This window comes from Haliotis rubra, unplaced genomic scaffold (assembly GCF_003918875.1).
Source record: "Haliotis rubra isolate DU_JTF1 unplaced genomic scaffold, ASM391887v1 Scf751, whole genome shotgun sequence".
NCBI lineage: Eukaryota > Metazoa > Mollusca > Gastropoda > Lepetellida > Haliotidae > Haliotis > Haliotis rubra.
In genome coordinates this window covers 396,820-422,463 of record NW_025767470.1, presented here as the reverse complement: position 1 = coordinate 422,463, position 25,644 = coordinate 396,820, and the positions used below count along the sequence as shown (strand labels likewise).

Here is a 25,644-nt window from a genome sequence, read left to right as displayed (position 1 = left end):
GAATAATGCTGAGTGCGGCGTTAAGCAACAAACCAACCAACCAACAAACAACATATTATTGAAATTCTGTCATCTGAAAACTTTGTTGCTGTATATAACTTATGTCTATATTTATATAAGGTTCAACAGCTAAGGGAAACCTAATTAATCACTTCACTGGCATGTGTGTTTCATGCAATCAAATATTGTCTGTATTATGGGCCTATGGCCTCTTTACTGAATACTGTCTGTCTATTGTGATTTTAATACCAACAGGTTCCAAAACTGAATTTACCCCATTCCCCACCCTACTCCAACCTCAGATATAGCTACAGTTTTTTAAGTAATAGGAAAACGGAATTATTATGAAATATTAACTGTTTTTTACTAAACATGTCTTTAGGAAAGCGACACCTGGGAGTGTGTATGTATGTATGTTTCAGACACTTCACACTTACCTCTTTATGAGTGGGCTCTTTCAGAACAAGCTGAAACACAGAGAGAGAGAGAGAAAGAAAGAGAGAGAGAGAGAGAAAACCCTGTGGCTTTCCATATCCAGCAGATAACATGGTCCGGTGTGTAATCAACTTCTTGGTAGCATCATGCAGATGTTGCCATACCGTCACTAATTGTTATACTTTTTAAGATCAATGCCTATTGATCATGATCACCTCGATGCAAATTGAAGAATAGATATGGATGTTATATTGAAATGATATATGCCAAATGAATAAAACTGATAAATATATTCTTCTGTATTATCATTCCATTTTTGAAAGCACATGCGTTGTTAAAAATACATGGTTGAAATATTCAGTTATGTGTTTCAAATGTATTGGATCTATTTATTATTAATTATATACGTGGTAACCATTTTCTAGTTACTATTACTGGGCGTTCAGTTTATTTCTAGCATTCAACAGGAGAAAATGGGACCAAATCATCGGACAGTGCGTCATCAAATTTGCTTAATTAAAGATGCTAACTACATGTACATGAAGACAAGAATTTTATGGATGTCAACTTCTTTATTGTGGAGGGTCGCGACGTTTCGAAGTATATTCTTACTCCTTCATCAGGTGAAATTCAATTCATATTCAATCAATGTTGTTCAGATCCATGTTTTATGTATACGATTTTGTGACAATAGCGAGCTGACACTAAATGTCAACGCACATGTCGGTGTTGAAAATCGGGCGTGTGTTATTCACATATTGTTTGCCAATCACATTGCAATCGTAACGACGGTTTTCGTGTCTCTAAACTGCTTAAATAACGTTTTCGTGCGCTAGAAGTAACGATGGTCGTTCCTTTGATGACGTTTACTTTGCCAAAATATCGATGAAAATGCTAAGATTCTAAACACCCGTTCTCCGATTTTTTTTAGTAAATAAGGTCCGGGTTATAATGAACCTTCAGTAACCCATGCTTGTCGTAAGAGGCGACTAAGGGGATCGGTGGTCAGGCTCGCTGGCTTGGGTTGACACATGTCATGGTATGCGTAGATCGATGCCAATAGCGTAGATCGATGCCCATGCTGTTGATCACCGGATTGTCTGGTCCAGACTCGATTACTGCTGAGTGCGGCGTAAAACTAAACTCACTCACTTTAGTAAATATATGGCGTGTCGCCCAATAGTGATGGCCACCTTTCAAGTAGTGATTGGCGGGGTCAGTGTCGAAGCGTTAGCGCAGCAGACCCCGGGAACCAGTCTGAATGACTGGAAGCGTAGTTGACTCAGCCTAGTTCCCGGGATCTGCTGCGCTAACCCTTCGACCGTATGGCGGCCATCACTGCTGGGCGACTCGCCATATATTTACAGCAGAAAATCCGAGAACGTGTGGTTAGAATTATTTCATATACATTGTATAGCATTTTCATAGTAATAATCTATTACTTATTACAAAAAATACATACCGCATGTTCATGTGTATGTGCCATAATTACAAATTCGATAAAAATTATAAACTGACATTATTTGCGCACGATACAGTGAATTATTGATGTCCTTTACATCAGAAACATTTCGAGTTTTATTATATCTAAAATACCTTTATAGTGATATAAAAATAGAATGTGTGATATCGATAAATGAGTTATTGATAAGATAACTATACAAATTAATAGTAAACCAGCTATTTATACTTGGCGCCATACTGTGATTATGGGATTTCATCAAATTCATTAGATGGATCGAAGTGGAATGAACGTTCCTGAAATATGGCATTGTTGATTCGAGAATGAAATATGTATAACCTCTTCAAATAAAAAAAGAAAAGAAAGAAACGCACTGGCCCAAAATAAGGAAATGCATTAAACGTAGGTACGCCGACAAAGTTTGAACATAGATGAAGGAAATTCGACACACGGATGAATATATGTATTGTTGTCATTGTCCGCATTTATTCAGTTCACAAACTGCAAACGGGGGATTTCAGGACACCACCCTTTGCAGCCGTCACTGCTCGACAACTCTTTGGAATGGATTGCACAAGTCGTCGGATTTTTGCTTGAGGAATTCTTCGTCATTCTTCTAGGAACGAGTTGGCAGTGTCTGAGGACTATGGTGACGTTTACGGACGCGTCGATCAAGTTCGTCCCATAGACGATCAGGCGATTTGGAAGGCCAGGGAAGGACATTGGCGTTTGCATTGGCAAGACAGTCACCTGTGACACGAGGTGTGTGGATTCGAGCGTTGTATTGAAACAGCTCCCTCTGGCGGTTAAAAGTGGGAGGAAGTGAGGTGGTAGCTGTAGAATTTGGTTGATGTAGCGATTTGCTATAAGACTGTCTTGAACCATCACTAGCTCTGATCTACCCGTGTAGGACATGTTCCCCCACACCATGACGCTTTTTCTGCAACATATCTGTCCACCTGTCGAACGTAGTTCGGCACAAAACGTTCGTGTCGACGTCGATAGACACGTCTCCCATCCCGTCGTTGCAGGAGGAAACGCGATTCATCGCTGAACCAAACGCGTCGCCAGTTCGCCAGGTTCAGAGACCATATACCAGTACATGGTAAATGGTAGTGCCGTCACTACACATGCTCATGTCCCCCTCGTTCCTTAGTGCGATCCACATTATCCTTACAGTGTTCCCTACATCACTTTTCTGTCACAAACTCACCGATTTATAAAAAAGCGCGTCATTCATGCATGCACCGTGAAATCTACGTCTGACGTCAACAACCCTTTTCAGTTTGAGGCATATCGGCTCATTCCACGCCACACGTTATCTTGTAGATTACAGAATGGGACGAGTGTGCCAAATGGCATCGGATCCATTCGGCAAGTGTCCGTAGATTAAAATCACGAGACACCAAGTCTACCCGTAACCTTCGTAATTGTCCGTGACCTATTCGACTCTTTCCGTTCATTTCCGTGACGTCACAGGAATGACTCGATAAATTTGCACATTGTGCAACAGTGTGGACGTAGCTCAGTCGGATACAGTGTCGAGCTGACAATCCGAAGGTCGCGGGTTCGCGTCCGACGGGTTCTCACAAACTGGTTGCTTGTCTTAATGACACGTGACCTACGGCAGAGATCGTCCTCACGAGAAGTTGTGGTGCTGTATTCTAAAGTAAGCTGGGCCCCGTCTCGTATATCGCAATATAGCTTCGCTTTAGCGCGCGCAAAAGGAGCCGGGAACCAGCTTATGTTCTAAAGGTGCTCCCATAACGGATTAAACTGGTCCCTGTCTCTGGCGCAAGTAAATGACGCGCAAAGGGAGCCAGGAACCAGCTTTATCCGAGGACTCGTCATATGAAAATTGGACTTCGGAAACGAAATGTGATCAAAACGCCTTTTGAAATGGATCGCGATATAAATCAGATACTACATTCTCTGTATAAACAAACTGTTCATCTGTCTCATCAAAAGGTGTGGCTGGATGGTTTTGAAGGCGGATTTTTCTTCCGCCTTCAATACCATCCAGTCGATCACACCTTTTGATGAGTAAACTGTTTAATCTAGGTGTTAATAGCAACATTATCAAATGGTTAAAGAATTCATGATACATAAAAATCAGTATGTCAGTGTCAATGGCTACCAATCATATTTCGCTTAACCTTTACTGGACCTCCACAGGGCTGTGTTCTTTCACCCTTACTCTTCAATTTTGTATTCCCATGACTGTGATTGCTGTAAAATTCGCAGGTGACGCCGCTCTTACTGGCCTCATTTCTGATTCTGAACATAATTATCGTCAAGGCATTGAACAATTTCTATCTTGGTGTAAAGACAAAAATAAATTCGGAATGTAAAGAAAACAAAAACATGGTGGTTGATTTTCGGAGAAATAAGGAACCTCTACATCCTCTTACAATTGATAATGTAGAATTTATCGTTTTCCATTACAAATATCTCGACGTCATTTTGGACTAAAAACATTCGTTTTCAAAGCATACTGATCACATTTTAAAAAAAGGCCAACAGCGTCTTTATTTTCTTCGCCGCTTAGGAAACATTTCTGCTGACAAAGCCATAATGACCGGTTTTTATCAAAATATTATTCAAAGTGTGTTGACCAACAATGTTCTATGTTGGTATGGGGTCTGTCTGCTCGCAACAAAATAAAACTTTTCAAAAATTTTAATACTAGTACCAGCAGAACTGCTGGAGTGTATTTCGAGTATATTCCCTATATCTATGGGCGCCAGATTGTAAAAAAGCAACTGAAATTAGAATTTAATATAGAATAGAATATTTTACGTGTACTTCCTTCTGGACTTCGCTTTCGATTTCATTCCCCTCAAAACAAACAGAGCTCGACAGTCTTTCACACCACCCAGTATTCGTGAATGCAACAAATGTTTTGAATCATCACCATGTGATAACTACTGAATCATGTCAGTTTTATTGTGTATATTTGTGTAACCAGCATTCATTGTGTGAGTGTAATGTTATTGTGTAAGTTTTTTGTGAACTGTGTTTATATTTATTTTGAGACCGTTTTGATGAAAGAAGATCCCCCGGGATAATAAAGTTAAATCTTATCGTATCTTAATCCATTCATATATATACGCGGCTAAAACGACCCAAAGTCCCTCTTCTTATAGAAGTTCTCGTTCGGGTGCGGTCAGGCAGTTTTCATTTTTACATCAACCATTAACAACAAAGGGAGGCAAATACGCTGTTCACACCACTACTGGTTAGTCCCATTTACGTCCTCTTCATTTCTTATCAACGGGCCATCGTAGCAACGGACGCTTAGCTGTCATCGTGATATGAAAGTACGACTGGAAGTAAGGAATATTATTGTTACGCTATAGATCTATTTTCTTAGTGATATGTGCAACCAACGTTCTTCCCTTCACCGACACGGTTGACTGACGGTGTGTATTTATCTGGCTGGTGGGTACCCACCTGTTCGCTCGCTACCCGTATATATTGGATGTAACATCTTACTACTGCTAGTATCTTACAGTATAAGCCTGTAACATAAAGTTGTGGTTATTATGATTTGGGCCAGGGATCTAATTTATGTCCCAATATCACGATTCGTAACATGTATTCTCGACAAAATTAATAAATGGGTTTAGAAAATAGCCTAATCGTTCCATGTTTCGGCTGTCTCAACTGCCAGTTTACAGTTTGAATCAAACTACTTTTTCCTCAAACTATTCTATTGATTCACACAATTACGGCTTTAACCTCCTGATACCCTGATAAAGGATATGAAAACATGTTCTCCAGTTGAATAGTTGGCAATAATTTTTGACCACCATAAAATCACCGTCTAGAATAGTTATGGAAAGATTACCGTTCTGTGATGTCATCATTTTTGGCAATATGAAATTGTTGTTTACCACATTTGAAATGTTGCTGTCTTATAAATATCATAGATCAACACTTAGTCACTGAAAATGTATATTTTGACAGAAAGAAATAACTCCATTTAAACTGAAAAGGTGTTCAAGGGTGAGTGGAGATTCTGAATATGAGGAAAATGCTTCAGCATTACAGGAAGTGCTGGGTGGAAGGGAACATAATATTTGTTCAAACAGACAGTAAATTGCACTATTTATGATATTGCAAAATCACTGTTATTTTGTGTATCATCCTTTGGAATGTAAATATGAGATCTCAACTTGGAGAATTCTGTTACAAAAATTTCCACTTTATTGATGACATTCACCTGTAATTTATCATGACACCAATAACCATTCTGAAACATAACCAATAAGACTAGAAACATTTAGTTTGTTTGCTATGTTAGCATTTTTTATTTTCATTTTCAGTTCAAAGCAATTTTTTAGTCATACTGATCTAAAATTATGCACATAGGCTAGTGTAATTATCTGCATTTTCCATCCTACTTTGTGGTTGCAAAGCTTGGGTAAAATGCAGTGTGTCAAATAAATCACACAACAGTAAGTTCATTCCTCAATGCATTTTGATTTGTAGAAAAATGACCACCCATTTAAATTTGAATCATTGTACTGCTGCCCCAGAGTTGTAGAAATGTTTTCCTTGTGGCATGTCAAACAGTTGGCATGAGAGCAACAACAGCTTTGACTAAAGTACAGGTGAATGTGCGTGTAGTACCAGCAGTTACACCGTCTCTACTTAGTAAAACAAACATCAGGGTACAAATGGATTTGTTTTTCACGACCTGCACCCAGTCAACAGAGTGAACATGGTGAATTAATCAGCCTGCGTCATCAAAGTTTTGACTACAGCATGTTATCAACAATCCTATTGTTGTCACTAACAGCATATGATTCTTTATGAGCAGAGTGAGAGGGATATTCACGGTCAGTTTCACTATCCCCAGAAAAGTTCACATTACACGCTCTGAAAGAATTTGTTTTCAGATGGTTGTTATTTAACTGACTTTTTCATTCTTAAATATAAATTCTTTTCTGCTTGGCAAAATCATGTTGTCCACCAGTACAAGTGACATGTTACACAGCGACCTCTGACCTTCCATGAGATGTCACAAAGATTGTGTACACATTGTGTGGTCTTGTGTAACTTATTTATGAGCATGAAAATAGACTGGTTTACCTTTTTGCTTCTTGTAATTATTTCACCACAGAAGACTTTGACATGGGGAATTTATGCCAATAAAACTGCTTGTTGTGGAAAATGTTGTGCAACTGGACAATGAATTTTACGTGTGATAACAATATTTTATCTGCACTGCAGGTATAACGAAATCAATCGGTGAACATTACAATATTTACTGATTGCTCCCTTCAAACAATACCTACCTGTGAAGATCCGGATTAGAATTGATCTTCAGTAACCCATGCTTGTCATAAGAGGCGACTACCGGGATCGGGTGGTCAGGCTTGCTGACTTGGTTGACACATGTCATTGTATCCAAATTACTTGGATCGATGCTCATGCTGTTGATCACAGGATTGTCTGGTCCAGACTCGATTATTTACAGACCGCTGCCATATAGCTGGAATATTGCTGAGTGTGTCGTAAAACTTAACTCTCACTCACTCACTCACTTTCTCACTCACTTACTCACTCACTATACAATACCTGGCAGCACTGTGAGTCACAAAGGTATAGTAGATGCCAAATGATAAACATATTGACAAACATTGTGTAATATCTCAACATCAGAAAATATGTATATTTCAAAACCCAGGGAGTGTTCATTGCAGTAGTATGAAATGTTTTACATGTCATCCTTATTGTGGAGCAGAGATGTTTTCAGGGATCTCCATAGAAGGTCCAGGTCTCTGAAATTCTCAATTATTAAGGTAGCTTTACATTTTTTGTGTACAAAACCAACCCTCTGTGTCAGCCTAGCGTCTTTTTAAGAGCAAGCACCATATTTTCAAAATAGAAATAATCAAGCATTAGATTGACTCAAATCGGGAGTACAGGTTAGTAGACTGGAATTTCAGATTACATAATAATTTAGGTTGCAAGAGGCATGTTTGTGTATTGAAACTCCACTTTATTAGACATGTATTGTCTACCAATCTGGAATTGCATGTAACTGCTTTTTAGTATGGACTGACCTCCTTACACTGCCTTCTAGTGTTGATTAGCTGCCCATAATGAGTCGATGTGGTGGCTATACACAACTGAGCATTACAACTGTCAACCACCTGTAATTAAAGACCTGTACACTTTCTAACAATATCATCTTTGTGTGTGAAGTAAACAGTTTCTTGATGCTTTCATTGTGTTTTCTTATCAGTTTCTCAATGTCGCCACACTGTAGGATTTCATATTGTCCAAGGACAGGGTACTGTTGATTGCACTTCTTTCTAGAAGCTGCAGCCCTCAGCTTATCGAAGTGCTGAAAGTATTCATCTGTGGTCATGAGAAGAGACTTGGCATCAACATTTCTTCTTTTCAATAACTCTGTGCAGAAAGCTTCTTCCATTATAACTGAGATGTCTACTTACACTGGTTTAGATTGGAAACTACAAGTGAAGATCCGGGTTAGAATATTGGCCTTCCGTAACCCATGCTTGTCGTAAGAGGCGACTAATGGGATTGGGTGGTCAGGTTCGCTGACTTGGTTGACACATGTCATCAGTTCCCAATTGCGCAGATCGATGCTCATGCTGTTGATCACTGGATTGTCTGGTCCAGACTCGATTATTTACAGACCACTGCCATATAGCTGGAATATTACTGAGTGCGGCGTAAAACTCAACTCGCTCACTCACTTAGATTGGAAACCAGTAACCTCCCAGTTCTCACTGAGAAAAGTCAAGAAAATAAACCAATCTGTTCCAGTCACACAGCCTTAGGGATTATCATTAGTTACCCAAACTTTGGTTGATTATGTTATGTTATGGTTGATCACCTTACCTGGCTTCCTTTAGAAGAGCTATAACAATCAGCTGTAATCATGACTTAATTAACCTATTGTTTCATGTCATACCCTAAAACTGACCTTCAGTCAATCTGATTTTACACATTGACTGTAACATATATACATTTCTAAATTATGATTGTTTACCCATGATCTATGGAGATTATATATTGTCGCTGGTGAATGTTAAACAGACAAAAGACAGTGGAAATATTTGGAAATAGCCTGATGTTATAGCTTGATAAAAGGAAGTATCCCCGCAGTGACAGCATGTTGGGATTTCTGACTGTGTGGATGATAGATAACTGAGATTGATTTGGATCCCATTTCTTTGTTGCATAGCTTGATTTCTATTCATGACATGTTAAAGATGTATACTATTGTATAAAATGATATAGACAACCTGTCTATTGATAATCAGATTATCTGACAACGACTACAAATGAAGTCTGAGGATGTGTGAGGATATAGACCAATCAATGGCTACCATTTGGCAGTTTTCTTGTCTGCAGTAATTATGCTATCTAAGATTGGGTTACAAATCCAGTCTGATGTGGTGAATGCATTATGCACATGGTATCATAGCAAGACAGGAATGAGCATTTGAGATGTAAAAAGACCTCAATCTAAGGATTAACCCATTGTTTGTTGATTGATCTATCTGTGTTATCCTGCACAGTGGATTTGTCAAACTGATAATATGTTGATTGATTGTTCATTGTTATGTAAATCTGAGGCCATCATGAAACTAGTTGTCATCTGTAGTGTCTCCGCTGACCACTTATGGGAAACACCTGAAATATACCTATTTGGTCAGCTGAGATATGAACACAAGTGATAATATCCTGAATACTTTATAAATTTGAAACTATTAGAAAGTCACATGACATTGAACAAGTTTCTTTGTACAGCTGCAAATGTATAGGACTTTGTTGTTGTATGTAGATAGAGATTATTAACCTCATGTGTTTCCGTATCATTAATATCATATATTAGGAATAAAAATTGTATTATGCGAGCCTTTATCATATAATGTTATTCTTAAAATTATTCTTAAAAAAAGAAGCAAATCGTACGTGAATTAATATGAAGAGAATCGAGCATTCGCATAAGAATACTTAGCGGTACACCAAGGTGAAGGTCGTTCATAATGGTAGCATATGGTTGTGACTAGACGCTAATACAGTGCAAACATAACTCATGCTTAAAATAAGATCTTTCTGTCTGAAAGGAACAACAAATCGGGCAGGGTTTTCCAGGGTGTTTCTATTTTCATTGCGGGTAATCACCTCATCAATATCAGTTTCTGATACCTGACGCAATCGATTCGTTGTCTGTATTGTGATCGATAGATCAAAATCCTTGGTTGGTACCTTTCTTAGACGACTGCCTTTCAGTCGTGCCTCATAATCTGTATCTTCAATTTGAACGAAGTACTCCGTTTCATATTTTCCAAAGTCAATTACTCCAGAACCTCTGTCATCAATTCTTACAGAATCAACATTTTTTGAGAATGGGGGCAGCCATGTTTGTTTTCAAACAATGTAAACTCGCGACAACGTCATCAATGAAATGTTAACGTTTTAGTATTCGCATGGTGTGTATGGAGTTTTGTGAAAGTAGTTCGTGGATAGACCTAATTTGCATAGTTATCAGATTTGGACACCACGTTTATCAGATTGCTTTATTGCACCTATAACACCCTCCATTAGATGATAAATATTGATATATGCATTGATATACACACAAGGTAACTGACTAATATACTGTTCAAAAGAAGTAGGGGGATATTTGGAACATTTCCCAAACTGTTAGGTATGCAGTCATCCCTGGCCATAACACAGGTCCAATTGGTGACACACACATATGCGTTATGATATTAGTAGTTGTATGATAATAATGAATGAATTGAGAATTGAGAGCACATTATTATAGCTGGTAGTGAGTATGGCAGTAGATGTTATTGCCACCATTGACGTAGAAGGACAATCAGCAGAACAATTTCTTAAACATCCATTCACTTGCATACTACATACGAGTCTCCCAATAGCAATTTGAGGGAGTTTGTCTCACTCATCTTTCAGCTCCTGGCCAAGTTCAGCCAATGTGGTTTGTAGCCGACAATGTTGATAGTCAGACATGTTCAGTGCGAGAAGATATTGGCTCAATGCTAGCCTTGGCATTCAATGGGTATTGTGTTGCTAAAGGCGATCATTGATGATATGTGTATGCTGAGCATGTGCGTTGTTATCCTGAAAGGCGAAACATCAAACCATACACCTTGCAAAATAGGACGAGGATAGGTGTCAGAATGGTCCCACACCACACCATTACCAATCCACCACAAAATCTTGTGACGATTACCCCATTTTCAACATGTACATCATTGATGTATGTTGGCGATATGATATTTTGTGAGACGCATCGCAACATGTGGCAGTCCTGCATGGAGATGAGCTGCATGGAGATGATTGCCAATCTTTGGACCTGTAAATCATGCTGAAGTATAGTCAGATAAATGTTTGCATTTGATTCGCAGTTTGAGCCCAATTTTGTGGAACCTGTTCACATCAGTTGCTCCTGCAGTCTTATCATTGACTGTGGATGCCAAGTGTAGCGGCCATAAAATATCCGAGTCCCGTGCTCTGATCCGAAGTCGGACGCCTTGTCCACATGACCAAAGAGGTTAACCCTGTCAGCAAGCTGATCAAAGGTAAGGATGTCATCTGTGGGATGACTCCACGCCCTGCTACACAAGGACAAGGTTAGCTGTCAACACGTATGTGTTTGTACCTATTCCATGGTGTATAAATCACAGAGTGTGAAAAGCCGAGTGAACTGGCCACGGCATACCGGTGCTTACTTCTGACTGTTTAAAGCACTGTGTGTTGCAGATGCTGCATAAAATATTGTTATTAAAAGGTATTCACGTTCAATGTATCAATTTAAAGATGATATGAAGACAGTCTCCTTTGTTACATCACTAACTAGAATGAATGTCACTATGATCTGGTTCAGTGATAACTAACTAGAGTTTTGCCTTCCACTAAGGGGTTGGTCAAATGTCAACATTGATGTCTTTGAGTATTTTCTTTCTTGTTTGCTGACTAAGCTGAAAGTGGAGAATATGGAGGACATATTGTTTGAATCCATATCAGTGATAGGAAGTAGCATTTTCTCTTTTATTTAACCTGAAAATTTAAATAATCATTTAATTGGAAATTTCGATCCCGTGATGTCATAATAGCTAAAAATTGCATGTGATTATAAATTCAAAGTTGTTTTACTTTCAAAAATTTAAATCATCATATTTATACCCTTAACATTTAACCATTCACTAGATATATTACTTAGAGATTTTTGTTTTCATTAAAAAAACAACACCATTTCCATTGATGATATGTTCACATGATATGTTCACAAATAACCTTACTTTTGATACTGTTATTTAGTATATATATAATCAGGCATCAAATTGTTTCTGTTGCAATTTGTGTTTGTGGTCCCCTTACTTATTGCTCTAAATCTCCTTTCCTAATATAAACAGTATTAGCAACATACAATACAGTTGTCTCTAATGTAACTTTAATTGTAGCATCTAAAATGGGAGAATGTCTTAGAGTTGACAAGACTGCATCAGATAAACTGGTAATCCATAGCTGAAACTTAATAGCAATTGAAGCCAATCACATTTTGTCTGTGTGATTGTCTCCAGTGGAGCTCATTAAATATGTGAATAGTAAAGCCCATCCAGTAAAGGGAGAGCACTGTTGGCTGACTGGCTGGCATCATTATTAATGCATGTATGAAGGTAGAGATTGCTGTGTGTAGACGACACTCTGCTATACAGTCAGTGTTACAGGTAAGTCATGTCACCCTCAGTCTGTGTTTTGAAGTATTGGACAACATTGTGAAGTGGGGGTATTTGTTTCTTTCCTATCTGGGATGTAATCAATGGAAGAATATGGTGACATTCTAGCTCGGTAATCATATGTGCAATGGCAGCTCCAGGCCTCCTTACTATGGTGAAGCTGTCTTGGAGATGAAGAAGTGTGTTATCCTTTGGCAGTCACTACCCTGAAGAAATTACTTGAACTGATTGCACTGGAGAAGTTAGTAATAGCAAACTAAATCAATATGCTGCAGTAGAAAGTACAGATTTTGTCAACATTTGTAATTTATTCAGCACAAGCAGAAACATTCATAGATATGTGTGAAGTTGTGTCTGTAATTACTTCAGTGTATTCAGTTATGTTATATGTAAGGAACACACATGCATAAGTGATACACTTTCTGACTAGTGTGGTTGTAGATCTTGTTGACAGGAGTAAGAATCCATGAATCACTAGATCAATGATAATATTGCTTCATACATCACATGGTGCACGTGAACAGCTTGATGTATAAACTGGTGGATCACTTCATGATTTGTCACAAGGTGGGCAGGGTACATCTGAACATACTGCCTCATAAATTGCATCACAAGGTGTATGATAACATTGCTTCATGTAACACATGATGTATGACATATTCATTCATGTATCACAAGGTGTATGTCGAAATTCATTCATGTATCACAAGGGGTATGTTGACATTCATTCATTTATCACAAGGGGTATGTTGACATTAATTCATTTATCACAAGGTGTATGTCGACATTCATTCATGTATCACAAGGGGTATGTTGACATTTATTCATGTATCACAAGGTGTATGTCGACATTTATTCATGTATCACAAGGTGTATGTCGACATTCGTTCATGTATCACAAGGTGTATGTCGACATTCATTCATGTATCACAAGGTGTATGTCGACATTCATTCATGTATCACAAGGTGTATGTCGACATTTATTCATGTATCACAAGGGGTATGTTGACATTCATTCATGTATCACAAGGGGTATGTTGACATTCATTCATGTATCACAAGGGGTATGTTGACATTCATTCATGTATCACAAGGGGTATGTTGAGATTTATTCATGTATCACAAGGGGTATGTTGACATTCATTCATGTATCACAAGGGGTATGTTGACATTCATTCCTGTATCACAAGGGGTATGTTGACATTCATTCCTGTATCACAAGGGGTATGTTGACATTCATTCCTGTATCACAAAGGGTATGTTGACATTCATTCATGTTTCACAAGGTTTATGTTGACATTTATTCATGTATCACAAGGGGCATGATCAGGTATTCATTCATTTGTGTATCACTTTTACCCGGGTCTATGATGATATATTCATGTGTATATTAAAAATCTCATGGTGCATGTTGATAAATTGCTTCTTTTTACTCATTTTGTATTTTGACAGTTAACTTAGTTTAATATTTTTAATAAAAACTATTGATATTTTATATCTTTATTGAAATTAATAGTATAACAGAGTAACAGGGACATCTGACTGAGATTTTCATTAGTCGTTGGATGTCAGATGACTTTGTTAGATGATTGGTCAAAACGCCCACACATCACTTAACATGAAAAGTCAAACTTATTAATAGCGACCTGTGAAGATCCGGCTTTGAATTGGTCTTTAGCAACCCATGCTTGTCATATGTGGTGACTAACAGGATTGGATGGTCAGGCTCGTTGCATGTCATTGTATCCAAATTGTGTAGATTGATGGTCATACTGTTGATCACCGGATTGTCTGGTCCAGTCTTGAATATTTATGGACTGCCGCTATATAGCTGGAATATTGCTGTGTGCAGCATTAAGCAACAAACAAACAAACAAACATTGATAACTGGTGAATCTGAATCTATTCTGATGACAGTCCTGGATTCAATGAGGCATACTCCATTCATTCCATCCCATTCTTCCTAATTTCGTTGAAAGTGGTTGGTGGTTGTTCAGGTTGTCACCCTGAAACACAAAATGACATCCATGTTGGCACGTAAGTGTGTGCATGTGTGTCTCCAGGCTGCTGTCACGGTAGTTCTGCCCAGTGACACGTCCAGAAATATTACGTTCTTATCACAGTGACCCCACACCACACCATTACTAAGTCGCATCGTTCTAACGTTAATATCATGAAAATGTTGCCAAACAATAATTGGTCCATGGGTGCTGCTCTTGACTCCAATGATGTGTTGCGGAAATGTGAGGTTCGGTCAGTCGTGGGATAACATATAGATGTCAGGCATGCATTCCTTCTGTGTAGCTGATTACGATGGGCCTCTCCACTCACTCTAACTCCAGGAGCTGTGTGAAGCTTATCTCCAGTTTGAAAGGCACTTTGAACATGGCTGCGTAGCACAGTTGTAAAACGGTCTTGTGCACCAGTTGTGGCCCTTGTTTGATTTCTTTCATCAAACCTTATTTGTCTGTCTATATCATGATTGTAATCTCTTAATTACTGACTGTAAAATGTCAGCATTTGTGCCACACTTCTTTCTTTTTCCAACTTCTAACATGTCAATTTGCATGTAGCCATTTTTGACATGACATGTCAAAAAACATTTAATTGAGTTTAAATGTTATATGTCAACATATGGCTGCATACATGACATGGACATCTTGACATTGCTTCATATGTCAGGGTGCATGTTAAGACCTTGCATCATGCATGACATGGACATCTTGACATTGCTTCATATGTCAGGGTGCATGTTAAGACCTTGCATCATACATGACATGGACATCTTGACATTGCTTCATATGTCAGGGTGCATGTTAAGACCTTGCATCATGCATGACATGGACATCTTGACATTGCTTCATATGTCAGGGTGCATGTTAAGACCTTGCATCATGCATGACATGGACATCTTGACATTGCTTCATATGTCAGGGTGCATGTTAAGACCTTGCATCATACATGACATGGACATCTTGACATTGCTTCATATGTCAGGGTGCATGTTAAGACCTTGCATCATGCATGACATGGACATCTTGACATTGCTTCATATGTCAGGGTGCATGTTAAGACCTTGCATCATGCATGACATGGACATCTTGACATTGTTTCATATGTCAGGGTGCATGTTTAGGTTCAGATTGCACAAGGCGAATGAAAATCAAGTGGCTTTGAGTCATAGACACATGGGAATGGTATTGGATTTGAAGCTAGTTTTAGTAGCAAACTTGAAAGCCTGATTACAATTCATTTTGCAATATTTGAATGCTTAACCCCCTGGATGCCACAGGGACATATATGTCCTTCCCCTTCAACCATCAATTTCAAGTCCAATAAAAATCAAAATATCCCACGCACACAAATACACTTCACAGTTTCGAATTCTTCGGGAAATTTCCTGTTTCTTGATACCATCCACTATTATTTTAGACAAAGCTCAAGGGCTGAAAATAACCTTTCAAAATAGGCTTCATCGAACGATTCACAGCGTTATTTGCTGTATGTTTTGAAATTTGAAATCGGATAATTACTGGGAGTATTGAATTTAGAAAATAACATATTCATGATCACTGATATCAGTTTTACATGAAATCGATAATTATAATTCTAAAACGTTGCAGATGAACCTAGAATCGGTTGGGATGTTTTTGAAAATGCACTTACACGAACGCCGTAGAGCGCTTTCTGCCATATTGGATAGTGTTTACAAAATCACGTTTCGCGAAGGCCGGTATTGAGACGCCTATTACATCACGTATATTTCATATTCAGCTTCGAAAAATGCATCGCTGAATTCCCCATACATTTTAGAATCAAATTGCAACTGGTCTTTGTCACCAATACCAACTGTCTAGATAAAATGAGACGAAAACATATTGGGTGTGAAAACGAACGCTGTGCTTGAAAGACTGCGCTTGTCTGAAATGTAAACAAAGCCAAATTCCGATTTTACTCTGCGTAGCATTTTCTGAAATTTTTCAACATTCATCCGTCTATTCATTGCTTGCAATGGCTCAATACCTTTGGAATATGCATGGAAAGAGTATCGTAGTAAGAAATAGGAAATTATAAATAGATACAATGCAATGACTTGACAATTCATAAGAAATTGTCAAAGTTTCCGTGCAGCGTGACGCCATGACTGACGCAAAATCACGCAGAACGACAAGTGTAATTATCAGCATTTCTGGCTTCTTCTCTTACTTACAGTGAAAACAATAAAAACATATAACAATACACAGATAGTCAGAATCATTCTCATTACTTACATGTCATATTTATGTACAAACGATTACTGAATCAATGGAAGGGTCCTCGCAAAATCCTGTGTACCCTTGTCAGCAAAGCCGCCATTTTGTTAGAAATCGGTCAGCGGTAGTGATGTCATATGTCAACCTTGTTCTACATACATGTATTAGGCAATTTCTTTAAGGTGAAGGTCGGTTGAACAAGAGTAAACACAATTGCCCAATCCTTCCGATTACACTGTCAGTATTATAGTGTATATTTTGCGTATAGTTCAGATACTTTTTCATGAAACTGACTTCAGTATCTACATTTAGCCTTGTTCAATATCATATCATACGTGCATATAGGGTTTACGGTGTTTTATTCTTTGAACGTTTTTGATTGTTTGAATCATATTTACATAAGAAATTGAAATATTTAGTGCAATACACCATATTCTAAACCTTTACACAAGTGTTAGAAGATCAAACTTAGCCATAACTGCAACTACTTTAGTTCCTATGATGTACAATATTCAATTTATTTGGACTAATATTGCATATGAACAGGTTAATGAACGGTGATTTAATTCAACCTTATATGTAAAACTGATAATATTAATGAAAACGATTTATGTATGGTATGAAATGTATATGCACACATATTTAAAGGAATTGTCTTGTTCATTTCATAATTTCGTGTCGTTTTATACACAAAAGAATGATGCATTCATATTGATCGGACATGTGCGTGTTTGTTCGAAACGTTTTATGATTCTCTATCATTGTTTTCGATAATATAATCAATTCATATTCGATTAAATAATATTGTGATGACAGGATATCAAACTCTAACTACATTTATAGGAAAATTGTTGAATTCGGACAAATCTTACATCCATATTCTAATATATAGTTCCATATATAAAAAAGCTATCTTTTTGCATCTTTCATTGCATATGTATGAAGAGAAATAGCTACATAATCATTAACAAACAAAATTCTTATCCCAAACAAAATATTCGGGTGTTGTGAAATATTATTTTTATTTACGTTACATTGATGCCAAACAGGTGCGCGTGTTGTTCACAATAAGATACGCTGTCAAACTATCTAATTGTTGATATGTTCAGGACACTATTTAAATGGAAAAATCAGTCATTTTATGTTTTGTCTAAAGAGTGTTAAATTCTGACTAAGAAGCCGAGACCTTTTATACAATTAATGGAAATTAGGGGAGATATATACTAATCAGCATACCAATGTCGTCTTTTTCCGACGTCGCAAAATGCATAAAACAAGCAATGACGTCAACTAAAATGTTGTATTATTTTCAGTAATTTCATTACATTTGAAGATATGGCTAGTATTCTGGTAATAACGATGCAAAATTAGTCAAATTACATCTACACAACCAGGAGAATATGGGAATCTAAGAACTAACTAATATATCGGATAGGGCCATCCAAATCGCTATTACGTGCTTTCACATGTAATACGTTGTCATTTTTCTTGTAAATTGTTAAACTACCAAACTGCATCCGCTCACATTGGGGAACTTTGAATTGGAATAGTTTGGTTCACCGTGAACATAAAATAACGAAAATATAGCGTCCGTATCCACAACAAATTCTCTCCAAGTGATCTGAGTTACATTGACCTAGTGTTACGCATAACGGAGTTATGCCCCCTTATCATTATACATGTATGACCTCTCTGTCGTCGTTTGACGTCATAGAAGAAAATCCATTTTTGACATGTATTGCGAGTCATTTTTAATGTTGAGCGTATAACGTTATGCACAAGCACATAAACCCAATTCATATACACTTATGTCGTTTAGATATCGGGCTGTATTTTCTTCGCTCACACTTTCCGTAAAGATGCCACATTAAAAAATTCGTAGCACAGTGCTTTTATCGGAGCGCAATAAAAAGAGATAAATTTACTGTTTTTTAAACGCATAACAAATTTTGGACAACATTTAGCAGTGTCTATTTCTCAAACCGCCAAGGTAGTTGCACTTATATTTATACCAACGGATAGGAAATTTAATATTCCACATTTCTGTGTAATTTTATAGCCAGGACCACGCGAGCGCAATTCTCGCACAACGTTCACTTTTCAAATCGTATGAAAATGTGCGCCTGAAAATAAACTCGGCATCAAGGGGGTTAAGACCAAAGATCCCTTAAATACTTATAATACAAAACACTGGAATGCTGGTACAAACTGTTGTAGGTCAATTACACATTGACACATTATTTACAGTATTTCATGGTCACGATTGTTGTTGGGGAAAACGATTGAAACCCAGTATTTACACATCCTCCTCAACATAACAATGTATTTTGGAAAAGATATTGCATTATACAGGAGAAATATGTGTTTTTCTCTAACTGTCATGTATCCTAGGATATACAATATGTTGTTTATCATCGCTGTTCCGAGGGAGTGTTTTGCTTGTCTGGTATCATTAAATACATTTCAAGACATGTATCTTTGTACGTATCACCACCTTGTCTCTGGCTTCCTTGCTGTAGTCATCTGTACTTGGACACAACTTGGATGCGCATGTAACTGTTCCATAATGACGTTTCCCTGCTTCAGCTTTGCAATGAAACCACTAATTGGACAGAAAATCAATACTGTGATTGAAACTCTTTAAAACTTTAGGCGTCAGTGAAAATCAACATTTCTATTTCATTAAGACATTCTCAGAATAAACAATTCATGGATTTATCCAAACTACTTGTATCCAATTTTGATTAGTTTGAGCTGCTTATGATCTCTATATAATCTATATCATTATTACTGTTAAAAGTCCATGAATACATCTGTTCAGTCATGCATGCTTAATATGTGTGTGTGTGTTTGAATTGCTTTGCAATATATGTATCAATCACTGTATTGTCCATACTGTTTGTCAAACTCTGAACAACAGGGTCTTTTCTACGTGTCTTCTACAGAACCCTTTATGTCTACTTGCGTCAGAGTAGTCATAGCAACGATTGATCGCAGCTGTATTCCATGGGCAGGCAGAGGTAAGTGTGAAGCCAGAACTGTGGCTGAGCCTCTCACACTCATGACTTGCTGGCTTCATAACGAGAGATTAGGACCCAGTCAGAAAGCAAGAATATGGATGAGACAGCTTGGTTTACTGCTGTAGTAATGATTGCCATCATTCATTCAAATGAAAACCTCTCATGTAATCATATTTGCAGTTTGGAAGTGCAATCTTTTCTGAATTATAATCAATAAAAATAGCATCCAATATTGGGGTGGAGGTTAGTGTTGACATTGGAGGAATTCCAACTATGTTCACAGAGTTCTATTTAATGCTGCTGCTTTCTATCACGTTTGCTTGTTACTATATGATTTTGTGTGAATATAGAGGTTGTGTGTAGTGACATGGGAGAAGAAGATGTATGTACAAGGTTACAGGTGATGTTTGTGTGTGTAGACACGGGTACAGAGAATGTTTGTGTGTGTGTGTGTAGACACAGGTACAGAGAATGTTTGTGTGTGTATGACACAGGTACAGAGAATGTTTGTGTGTGTGTGTAGACATGGGTACAGAGAATGTTTGTGTTTGTAGACACAGGTACAGAGAATGTTTGTGTGTGTGTGTAGACATGGGTACAGAGAATGTTTGTCTTTGTAGACACAGGTACAGAGAATGTTTGTCTTTGTAGACACAGGTACAGAGAATGTTTGTGTGTGTGTGTAGACATGGGTACAGAGAATGTTTGTGTTTGTAGACATGGGTACAGAGAATGTTTGTGTTTGTAGACACAGGTACAGAGAATGTTTGTGTGTGTGTGTGTAGACATGGGTACAGAGAATGTTTGTGTTTGTAGACACAGGTACAGAGAATGTTTGTGTTTGTAGACATGGGTACAGAGAATGTTGGAGTGTGGACAGGGTTATAGGATATGTTTGTGTGTGTAGACACAGGTACAGAGAATGTTTGTGTTTGTAGACATGGGTACAGAGAATGTTGGAGTGTGGACAGGGGTATAGGGGATGTTTGTGTATGTAGACACGGGTACAGAGAATGTTTGTGTTTGTAGATGTAGCCGTATGCTAAAACAAAGTGTGTTATTTTGTATATAGTTTGGGCATATGTCAGTTCATATTTTATTTTATTAGAAAAGATAAAAAAAGCATAAAATAAATAAACCAAAAACAAACTACCTAGTTATAAAATATTGAAATTACCTGAAGTGCCATGTGGGTGCTGTAATAGCAGTCATGTCATGTCATTGTCTGGTCTTGATTGTTTACTAACACTGGTCACCATCTTGGTTCCTCGGTTCTTCTAAATTTCATCCTCTTCTTTTTCTGAATTGGGAATCATCCCAATTCACTTCAATCCTTTTTTATAAGTTAGGCATAGGTTTATTAAATTTATTAAACATGTTAAAACATTTATTACAACTATTAACTATTAACTATTAACTAGAACATACTTTAATTTAAATTAACATTCATATATCTAGTCAATTTATAAACTTAACAATGGCCATGTGCTTGTTAGCGTCGGCCATTACAGTTTTCCATTTTAGTTATGTAAAGTCATAATTGGCACATGTGTTGGTACAGTCACATACTGTGCATTGATGTAGTGTTGTAATATTCATGCAATGTTGCTATGATTGGCCAAATTGTATTGTACTTGTTGTTAAATGTGAGAGTGTGTACCTGTCCCTCACTGAGAGACCTTCTCATTCTTATATGCAGGCAGGTACACAGTCATTTCACCCATCACCAATAGAAGATTTTCATAGTTGGCCCTGGTGACTCTTGTCTGTACAGCATCGTCCAGAGACCCGAACATTATACCCTTGGACCACAGTCTCATAGACATGGGTACAGAGAATGTTGGAGTGTGGACAGGGGGTATGTTTGTGTGTGTAGACACAGGTACAGAGAATGTTTGTGTGTGTAGACATGGGTACAGAGAATGTTGGAGTGTGGACAGGGGTAATGGGGATGTTTGTGTTTGCTCACATGGGTAAAATGATGTTTGTGTGTCGAGTTTAGGTTTACATCGCTTGTAGCAATATTCCAGAATACCATGGCAGGGGACACCAGAAATGGACTTCACACATTGTACCCATGTGATGAATCGAACTTGAGTATTTGGTGTGACGAGTGCATGCTTTTAACCACTAGGATACCCTACTGTCCCGTGTGTGTGTGTGTGAACAGGGGTACAGAGCATGTGTGTGTGTGAACAGAGGTACAGAGCATGTTTGTGTGTGTAAACGGGTACAGAGCATGTTTGTGTGTGTGAACGGGTACAGAGCATGTGTGTGTGTGAGTAGGGGTACAGAGCATGTTTGTGTGTGTGAACGGGTACAAAGCATGTTTGTGTGTGTGAGTAGGGGTACAGAGCATGTTTGTGTGTGTGCACACCCATGTTAATGTGTTTCTACAATTGTTTGATACATGGGGAAATATATCAATTATAGTTTATAATATGTACTATTTTTATGCTACTTCAAATTTTGACTGAAATGTTCTGAGCCACTACAAGGGTATGCACCCCGTGAAGGTCCGGGTTAGAATGAACCTTCAGTAACCCATAAGAGGTGACTAACGGGATCGGGTGGTCAGGCTCGCTGGCTTGGTTGACACATGTCATCGGTTCCCAGTTGCACAGACCGATGCTCATGCTGTTGATCACTGGATTGCCTGGTCCAGACTCGATTATTTATAGACCACCGCCATATAGCTGGAATGTAATTGCTGAGCGTGGCGTAAAACTAAACTCACTCACTCACTCACTCACTCACAAGGGGGTGAGTTGGTAGCTATTTATTTAATGCAGAATCCACTCCAAGATCCACATACTCTTGCCAATGTTGATGGAGTGACTTGATCTCACTGGTGTAGAAGGCACCATTCAGTAGTGTAGAAAATAATTATAGCAGATATTATGTCATCTATCTTCAAGAATGATAGAAGACAATTTTGTCTGTTTTCATCAGCAGAAAAAACCTTGTCACTTTCTTGCCAGCAGATATATCCTTACATCGTTGTTGTTTTGTTATCCCCCTGGCATGTAATGCGGGGTGATATAGTTGATGCCTCATCCGTGTGTCCGTCGTTCCGTCCGTCCATCCGTTCATAATCATTTTGTTTCCAGAGCATAACTTCAAAAGCATTCAATATTTTTCAACAAAAATTGGTAGAAATATCAAACAGAACCTAAGGTGGTGCCTTTTGCTATTTACAGATTTTTGTCATTTTTGTTTTTCTCCGTTTCCATGGAAACGTTTTGGACTTATACTTAAAGGAGGGGTGGACTTCGTTTCCGGAGCATAACTCAAGAACCGTTCAATATTTTTCAACAAAACTTGGTAGATATATCAAACAGATCCTTAAGTGGTGCCTTTTGCTATTTGCAGATTTTTGGCATTTTTATTTTCCCGGTTTCCATGGAAACGATTCGGATTTAGTCCCAAAAGGGAGGGGTAGGCTTCGTTTCCGGAGCATAACTCAAAACCCGTTCAATATTTTTCAACAAACTTGGTAGATATATCAAACAGATCCTTAAGTGGTGCCTTTTGCTATTTGCAGATTTTTGGCATTTTTATTTTTCCCGGTTTCCATGGAAACGATTCGGATTTAGTCCCAAAAGGGAGGGGTGGGCTTCGTTTCCGGAGCATAACTCAAGAACCGTTCGATATTTTTCAACAAAACTTGGTAGATATATCAAACAGAACCTTAAGTGGTGCCTTTTGCTATTTGCAGAATTTTGGCAGATTTATTTTTCCCGGTTTCCATGGAAACGATTCAGACTTAATCTCAAAAGGGAGGGGTGGGCTTCGTTTCCGTAGCACAACTCAAAAACTTCTTAATATCTTTCAGCAAAACTTGGCAGATATGTGAGGCAGATGCCAAAGTGGTGCCTTTTGCTATTTGGCAGGTTTTTGGCAGATTTATTTTTCCCGGTTTCCATGGAAACGATTAGGACTTAGTCCCAAAAGGGAGGGGTGGGCTTCATTTCCGGTGCCACAGGGACATATATGTCCCTCCCCTTCAACCCTCAATTTCAAGTCCAATAAAAATCAAAATATCCCACGCACTCAAATACTCTTCACAGTTTCGAATTCTGCTGGAAATTTCCTGTTTCTTGATATCATCCACTATTATTTTAGACAAAGCTCAAGTGCTGAAAATGACCTTTCAAAATAGGCTTCATTGAAAATGTCGCCATTTTTGACACAGTACCAAATCGCGATTCACAGCGTTATTTGCTGTATGTTTTGAAATGTGAAAATCGGATAATTACTGGGAGTATTGAATTTAAAAAATAACATATTAATGAACACTGATATCACTTTTACATGAAATCGATAATTATTATCCCACCGGCATGTAATGCGGTGGGATATAGTCGTCGCCTCGTCCGTCTGTCCGTCCGACCGTCCGTCCGTCTGTCCGTCCATCCGTAATCATTTTGTTTCCGGAGCATAACTCAAAGACTGTTCGATATTTTTTAACCAAAATTGGTAGATATGTCAAACATAACCTAAGGTGGTGCCTTTTGCTAGTTACAGATTATTGTCATTTTTATTTTTCTCGGTTTCCATGGAAACGTTTTGGACTTAGTCTTAAAGAAGGGTGGGCTTCGTTTCCGGAGCATAACTCAAGAACCGTTCAGTATTTTTCAACAAAACTTGGTAGATATATCAAACAGATCCTAAAGTGGTGCCTTTTGCTATTTACAGATTTTTAGCATTTTTATTTTTCCCGGTTTCCATGGAAACGATTCAGACTTAGTCCCAAAAGTGAGGGGTGGGCTTCGTTTCCGGAGCATAACTCAAGAACCGTTCAATATTTTTCAACAAAACTTGGTAGATATATCAAACAGATCCTATAGTGGTGCCTTTTGCTATTTACAGATTTTTAGCATTTTTTCCTTTTCTGGTTTCCATGGAAACATTTTGGACTTAGTCTCAAAAAGTAAGGATTGCTTTCGTTTCCGGAGCATAACTCAAGAACTGTTCAATATTTTTCAACAAAACTTGGTAGATATATCAAACAGATCCTAAAGTGGTGCCTTTTGCTATTTGCAGATTTTTGGCATTTTTATTTTTCCCGGTTTCCATGGAAACGATTCGGATTTAGTCCCAAAAGGGAGGGGTAGGCTTCGTTTCCGGAGCATAACTCAAGAACCGTTCAACATTTTTCAACAAAACTTGGTAGATATATCAAACAGAACCTTAAGTGGTGCCTTTTGCTATTTGCAGAATTTTGGCAGATTTATTTTTCCCGGTTTCCATGGAAACGATTCGGACTAAGTCTCAAAAGGGAGGGGTGGGCTTCGTTTCCGGAGCACAACTCAAAAACTTCTTAATATCTTTCAACAAAACTTGGCAGATATGTGAGGCAGATGCCAAAGTGGTGCCTTTTGCTATTTGGCAGGTTTTTGGCAGATTTATTTTTCCCGGTTTCCATGGAAACGATTAGGACTTAGTCCCAAAAGGGAGGGGTGGGCTTCATTTCCAGTGCACCACTCGAAAAGCATTCAGTATCTTTCTACAGAACTTGGGAGATATATTAGGCAAAATTTGAAATGGTGCCTTTTGCTATTTACAGATTTTTGGCATTAATATTTTTCATGATTTCCATGGAAATGATTTGGACTTAGTTTAAAAAAAAGTCAAGCTGGAGTTTAAGTAACTGTCAGATGATTTGTTTTTTCAAATATGTTTGGGCCGGGGGGATATGTCATCTTCTGATGACTCTT

At 38.0% G+C, this 25,644-nt stretch overlaps 1 protein-coding gene across 2 annotated transcripts in view; it reads left to right on the top strand.

The window, feature by feature from the left end:
* The first annotated feature begins 5,099 nt into the window (after positions 1-5,099).
* Positions 5,100-25,644, top strand: part of LOC124260159 (synaptotagmin-1) — a 74,226-nt gene continuing 53,681 nt past the window's right edge. The window contains exon 1 of one of the 2 annotated variants that reach the window (XM_046694414.1): positions 5,100-5,229. The gene's annotated coding sequence lies outside the window, so the exon portion shown is untranslated. Of the gene's footprint in view, positions 5,230-12,547; positions 12,643-25,644 lie in introns of those variants that run through there. The other variant, XM_046694415.1, reaches the window with a different exon arrangement.